Source organism: Oncorhynchus mykiss, chromosome 12, assembly GCF_013265735.2.
Source record: "Oncorhynchus mykiss isolate Arlee chromosome 12, USDA_OmykA_1.1, whole genome shotgun sequence".
NCBI lineage: Eukaryota > Metazoa > Chordata > Actinopteri > Salmoniformes > Salmonidae > Oncorhynchus > Oncorhynchus mykiss.
This window is the reverse complement of record NC_048576.1, coordinates 45,020,670-45,026,669: the sequence shown is the minus strand read 5'-3', so window position 1 is coordinate 45,026,669 and position 6,000 is coordinate 45,020,670. Positions and strand designations below refer to the sequence as shown.

General features: G+C 41.5%; 1 protein-coding gene and 1 long non-coding RNA gene across 2 annotated transcripts in view; both read left to right on the top strand.

Annotated features, from left to right (window-relative positions):
- The first annotated feature begins 523 nt into the window (after window positions 1–523).
- LOC118937886 lies at window positions 524–3,846 on the top strand. Its single transcript, XR_005035297.1, has 3 exons — window positions 524–969; window positions 1,553–1,634; window positions 3,013–3,846. It is a non-coding gene; the product is annotated as an uncharacterized LOC118937886 (long non-coding RNA).
- Window positions 3,847–5,530: 1,684 nt separating this feature from the next.
- Window positions 5,531–6,000, top strand: part of LOC110537669 (calpain-5) — a 49,142-nt gene continuing 48,672 nt past the window's right edge. Inside the window, exon 1 of the mRNA XM_021623883.2 lies at window positions 5,531–5,736. The gene's annotated coding sequence lies outside the window, so the exon portion shown is untranslated. The remainder of the gene's footprint in view (window positions 5,737–6,000) is intronic.

Genomic DNA, 6,000 nt, shown 5'->3' with positions numbered 1-6,000 from the left:
CTAGCCAACTTGAGCAAATACATCTCAGCTTGCTAACTAGCAAAGCCAACCAATTACACAACAAATATACACAAAGTAAACAATTACTTTCCAAACTAATGTTAGTCTCAACCAAATTACAATTACAAAGACCTATTGCTACATTCCACAAAGTAACAACCATTAGTTACAGGCAAGACAGAAGACTATTGCTAGCTAGCTAACCAGCTATGCTATTTCAATGAAAATAAGATAGCTAGTGAGCGTCAACTTTGTAGTTGTAATGCAACATGGAAACACTTTTTTAAATTTCGCCTTGCTGTATTGTTTACATTAGTAAATGTAATTTACAAATTTTAACTATTTGATCCATATTTAGCAACACCCCCCCCCCCCCCCCCCCCCCCCCCGAGTAAGCAATTCACCCTGACCAGACGGATATCAAACAAAGTCAAACTCCTGGAAATTGACAAGGGAGGGCCTACAAAGTGGTACTTTCAGACCCTTGAAATTGTGCTAGTTACTACATAGACGTTCGAAACGTGTGCGGTAGCACAATTTCATGCGTCTGAAAGTACAACATTCATGCTTTCTAACCGATTGGTGTACATTTTTAAACTTAATTCTTCCGCATGTCCTTTTTGCGTGAACAGGTGAATAAAACAGGACTTCTTAATTTCACACATTGTGAGCATTTTTACACTAGATTTTTTTCACCTGTTGTGTTTGCATTTCCAAGTGTAGGAAACGCGTGTCTTCTGTGAAGTTACTTTTCAAAGTAGGAATTTCCCTGTTGAAGGACAATTATATGGTTGATTTTCTCTTTTCCAAAAGCCATAAAGCTTTTCGTAAAGCCTTTAAATTTAGAAAAATATAACTGTTTTAATATACAGTATATATAAATATAGAAGCCTACTGATTGATTCCTTCAAGCAAGCTTATGATCAAAAAACATCGATGGAGGAGCTCCTTCGCTAACGTTACCTATCTGTAAGTGTGCTATTTTATTTCCAGATTTTAGATATCATTTTATACATTCCATCGCGTTTTACAACTAGTACTGTATAGCGTTTATGAATGTGTTTTTCTCTTCTATAAGTCCGCTAGCATGTTGTGCTAACTAGCTTCTCTTACCATTCTATTGTATGTTAGCTAGTTAGCCGGTTATCTTTCTTTTGTACTGACTAGCCAAGAGGATGTTGTACCTAGTTTGTTTACTAATTTCATAGTAAAGATTTCGCCCTTTTCTGACAAGTTATTTGCCATTTCATGCCACCTGTCAGCCCAACAACTTGTGATAGAAATGCATGGCGCCATCGTTATGTTACTGTAACTGACTTTGTTATCTATTTAATTCCCAGTACGTTACGCTTTTGTTTTTCATTTATTTCTACTTGGAAAGTTCCAGGTTCATACAAGGAGAACAGATTGCTATGTTGTTGTGTGCTCCACTATAATAAATGGTCTTTTCACATGTCATAAATACAGTGGATGGTTACAGGGCATTCCTTTCTTCTTTCTTGACATGTGCTTATAGCTCAAGGTATTTAATCTCTGTCATTGTGTTGTACAGCAATCGGCTTCAACGTGGAGACTGTGACTTGCAAGAACCTGAAGTTCCAGGTGTGGGATCTTGATGGACAGACGAGTTTCAGGTAATTATATGAATACCACGACAAGCCTTTCATGTATATGCATAAACACATAGACATTGTTGAGTGTAAAAGGAAGACTGAAGCTTCCTCAAGGCATCACAACATGCCATACATTATTTTGCCACATCTCTTTGTATAAATGGTTTGGCCTTACTTGCCTCTGCTCGCCAGTCTTTCCCCTAAACCTTCTTTCTCTTTCCTCTATCCCCATTTTTGTACCCCAAACCATGAGCTACTGAGCTAATTGATCAATTCAGTTATTGACTTAATTCAACACACCTGGTCTTCCAAGGTCATTTAAATAAAAAACAATGTGCCTGCAGCACTCCAGGACCAGGATTGCCAACCTCTGACATACTGTATCGGAGGGAACACACTGCTTTCATTTTGAGATTTCTGCAATACAACCCAACAAAAGTGGCCACGCTGTTGATCCCTCACTTAAACCACACACACATACAAACATTTGATTGAAGATTACATTATATGCCGGTACTTTATTTGAAATCATAAATTACATTACATTAAATCACTTTTCGCTACACAGCTAGGCTGCCCATAACAGCTAAAACAGAGCAGTACTTCACCAGTTGCTTTGCTCTACTCTTAGATAGGCCTTCAATCTGGAGGACACATACACGTAAGCCTATGTACGTGGCCAAGACGGTATCCACTTGCACTTATATCCAAGGCAGTCCGAGCATGATACAAGATTATCTTATTTCAGATGCTTGTCAGCAAAGGCCTGATCCATTTAACAGTGAAATAGCAGTGCAGCCCCCCTCATCATCATCATCATCAAACCAGCTTCCGCTTACATAGTAATGTTTATGGAGGTGTGTTTGCTGTTGGTGAGGCTACATTTCTCACCTCAATGGCTATCTGGTCATTGAGATGGTCATGTCTAGTTGTATACTTGTCCTTGTATGGACACCAACCATTCAACACACTCCATTGCATTTGACAGTGTGTAAGATACAGAATGGCTAATGTTTTGCAGTGCACCAGAGTGCTACAACGTGTTTTTTAGAAGAAAAACAATTTAAGCACAAAAGCACAATTCTGGTAAATGGAGACAGTGGTCAGCATAGTCCAGCAGTGAGTTTTCCCTGCAGCCTTAAGCTCGACCAATGGTGCCACACACACAGTTGTTTAATATGGCGTATTTGTCTTCCCACTAACATGCCATTCAGTAATATAAAATGAAGATAAATACTGGCCAGGGTCGAGTGTATAGAAAAATCTGCAGTGACATTCAAGTATGAATGTAGTGTATGACGAATGATTTGTTTTACATTACGCAATTAACATCAACTACTACTGAAAAACAGGAATTATTCTAAACTTTCCTGTGTTTTCTGTGTTGCTTTTTTCACAGGGAAATGCACGAATAGTCACCATGCAGTATGTCTGAAGTTGGGAAGCAGCCTCAACTGGGAAACACAAATGGGCTGTTCACACAAGCCAACACTTTTCGAGTGAAACTGTGGTATCCAGTCACGACCATATTCTGTAATAGTCAGATTCAGTAATAGTCTGTCATGAATTGCTTTGTCTTGAAATCCATTTTCCTTACCTTATCCTGACAAGGATTTTTTGGAACCTTTAGATAGAAATGTATTGTGTGGAACAAACAAGCCTCACTGACTGTAGAATAACAAATCATGTCAGCCTTATTTATAACATTTCTATTGGCAACATTTGCCTACTGAAAGTGCCCCTGGAAATCGAGGGGTACAATCAGGGGTGTATTCATTACACAAAATCTATTGCAAAACGTTTAGTCTGTCACAAAACGTTTTGTAACAGAAACCGTTTACTGCCGATGCTGTTCAGTTCCATTTTGTTCTTAACTCCCTTTCCTCTACTATTACTTTTCCTAGCTTCCTTTCCTCGTTTCCTTTCCTATTGTTTGTGTTTCCTTTCCTGGATTGGGATTGGGATATTTTAAATTGCTATTACTTTTTTTTACATTTGTGAATGATGTATGCAAGGTGGCTGACTGTACATAAAAAAGCAATTTTATGTCAGTTCTAAATTTAAATTACACTTCAATTGTTGTGGCAATGAGGGCTTCAAATAGTGATCAAATAAAATAAGTGTATTGGTCGCATACACAGTTTTGTACGTCAAAGAGCATTTGGAATTTTACACCAGTGACAAAGTGTACACACTACTTTTTTCCCCAATATAGTGATTTCTTTTTAATAAACTCAGCAAAAAAAGACATCTTCTCACTGTCAACTGCATTTATTTTCAGCAAACTTAACATGTGTAAATATTTGTATGAGCATAACAAGGTTCAACAACTGAGACATAAACTGAACAAGTTCCACAGACATGTGACTAACAGAAATGGAATAGTGTGTCCCTGAACAAAGGGGGGGGGGGGGGGGGGGGGGGGGGGGGGGTCATTAAGTACTGCATTAAGTACTGCAGTGCATCTCCTCCTCATGGACTGCACTAGATTTGCCAGTTCTTGCTGTGAGATGTTACCCCACTCTTTCACCAAGGCACCTGCAAGTTCCCGGACATTTCTGGGGGGAATGGCCCTAGCCCTCACCCTCCGATCCAACAGGTCCCAGATGTGCTCAATGGGATTGAGATCCGGGCTCTTCCCTGGCCATGGCAGAACACTGACATTCCTGCCTTTCAGGAAATCACGGTACCACATGAGGGAGGAGGATGTCTTCCCTGTAACGCACAGCGTTGAGAATGCCTGCAATGACAACAAGCTCAGTCCAATGATGCTGTGACACACCGCCCCAGACCATGACAGACCCTCCACCTCCAAATCAATCCCACTCCAGAGTGCAGGCCTCAGTGTAATGCTCATTCCTTCGACAATAAAGGTGAATCCGAACATCACCCATGGTGAGACAAAACTGCGATTCGTCAGTGAAGAGCACTTTGTGCCAGTCCTGTCTTGTCCAGCAACGGTGGGTTTTGCCCATAGGCAACGTTGTTGCCAGTGATGTCTGGTGAGGACCTGCCTTTCAACAGGCCTACAAGCCCTCAGACCAGCCTCTCTCAGCCTATTGCAGACAGTCTGAGCACTGATGGAGGAATTGTGCGTTCCTGGTGTAACTCTGGCAGTTGTTGTTGCCATCCTGTACCTGTCCCGCAGGTGTGATGTTCGGATGTATCGATCCTCTGCAGGTGTTGTTACACGTGGTCTGCCACTGTGAGGACGAACAGCTGCCCATCCTGTCTCCCTGTAGAGCTGTCATAGGCATTTCACAGTGCGGACATTGCAATTTATTGCCCTGGCCACATCTGCAGTCCTCGTGCCTAAGGCACGCTAACACAGATGAGCAGGGACCCTAGCCATCTTTCTTTTGGTGTTTTTCAGAATCAGTAGAAAGGCCAATTTAGTGTCCTAAGTTTTCAGAACTGTGACCTTAATTGCCTACCGTCTGTAAGCTGTTAGTGTCTTAATGACAGTTCCACAGGTGCATGTTCATTAATTGTTTATGGTTCATTGACAAGCATGGGAAACAGTGGTTTAAACGCTTTAGAATGAAGATCTGTGAAGTTATTTGGATTTTATGAATTATCTTTGAAAGACAGGGTCCTGAAAAAGGGACGTTTCTTTTCTTGCTGAGTTTATTTATACATTTTCAATATTTTATAACGTATATAATGGCCTAGCTTACTGCTTGGGCTTATTAGTCACCCATGAATAATAATAAAAAATGCTACCTGTAAATGTGCACTGGACAGGTGTTTAGAACACTTGTAAAAATGACATTTGACACTTGAAAAAAGCACGTGAAAAATGATCATTACGAGCGTTCAAATCACACGTAAACGCACACTGAAGTGGGAAAAAACACGTTAAGAAAATCTACATTTGACACTTTTAAAAAGCAAGTGAAACATGATAATGACAAGTGTAGACATGTTCCGGGTAAAACGATTTGAACCTTTTGGCTTTCCATAGGGGAGAGCGAGATTGCAAGCGGTTCGGAGGGGGGTGCGTTGCTCAGGCAGGACCGAGGAGGAATCACAGCAGCCCCGGCTGGGACTGCCATACCTGACCCGCTGGATTCCCGGAGGAACAGAGAGAACACGTCGCCCAAGGGAGAGGAGCTCTGTTCAGGTAACAGTAAAACAACACCGCCTCATTTGCATTAGGGACCTCGCGGCAGATGCCGCTTTTGTAATCCGTGCAATACGAGTGAGTGTGGTTGAGGAGGTGATGGGAGGCGGGAACCGTAGTTGGAAGGAAAATACAGTAGGCTAGTCATGCGAGCTGCTCGCTGCTCGTTGTGTTGTGCTCAAAGCAGGGTGCATATACGAGAGACATGATCAATTACCAACGGAGTTAGCCTATGCCTCGCCGTCCGTTGGGAGCATTGTTTGA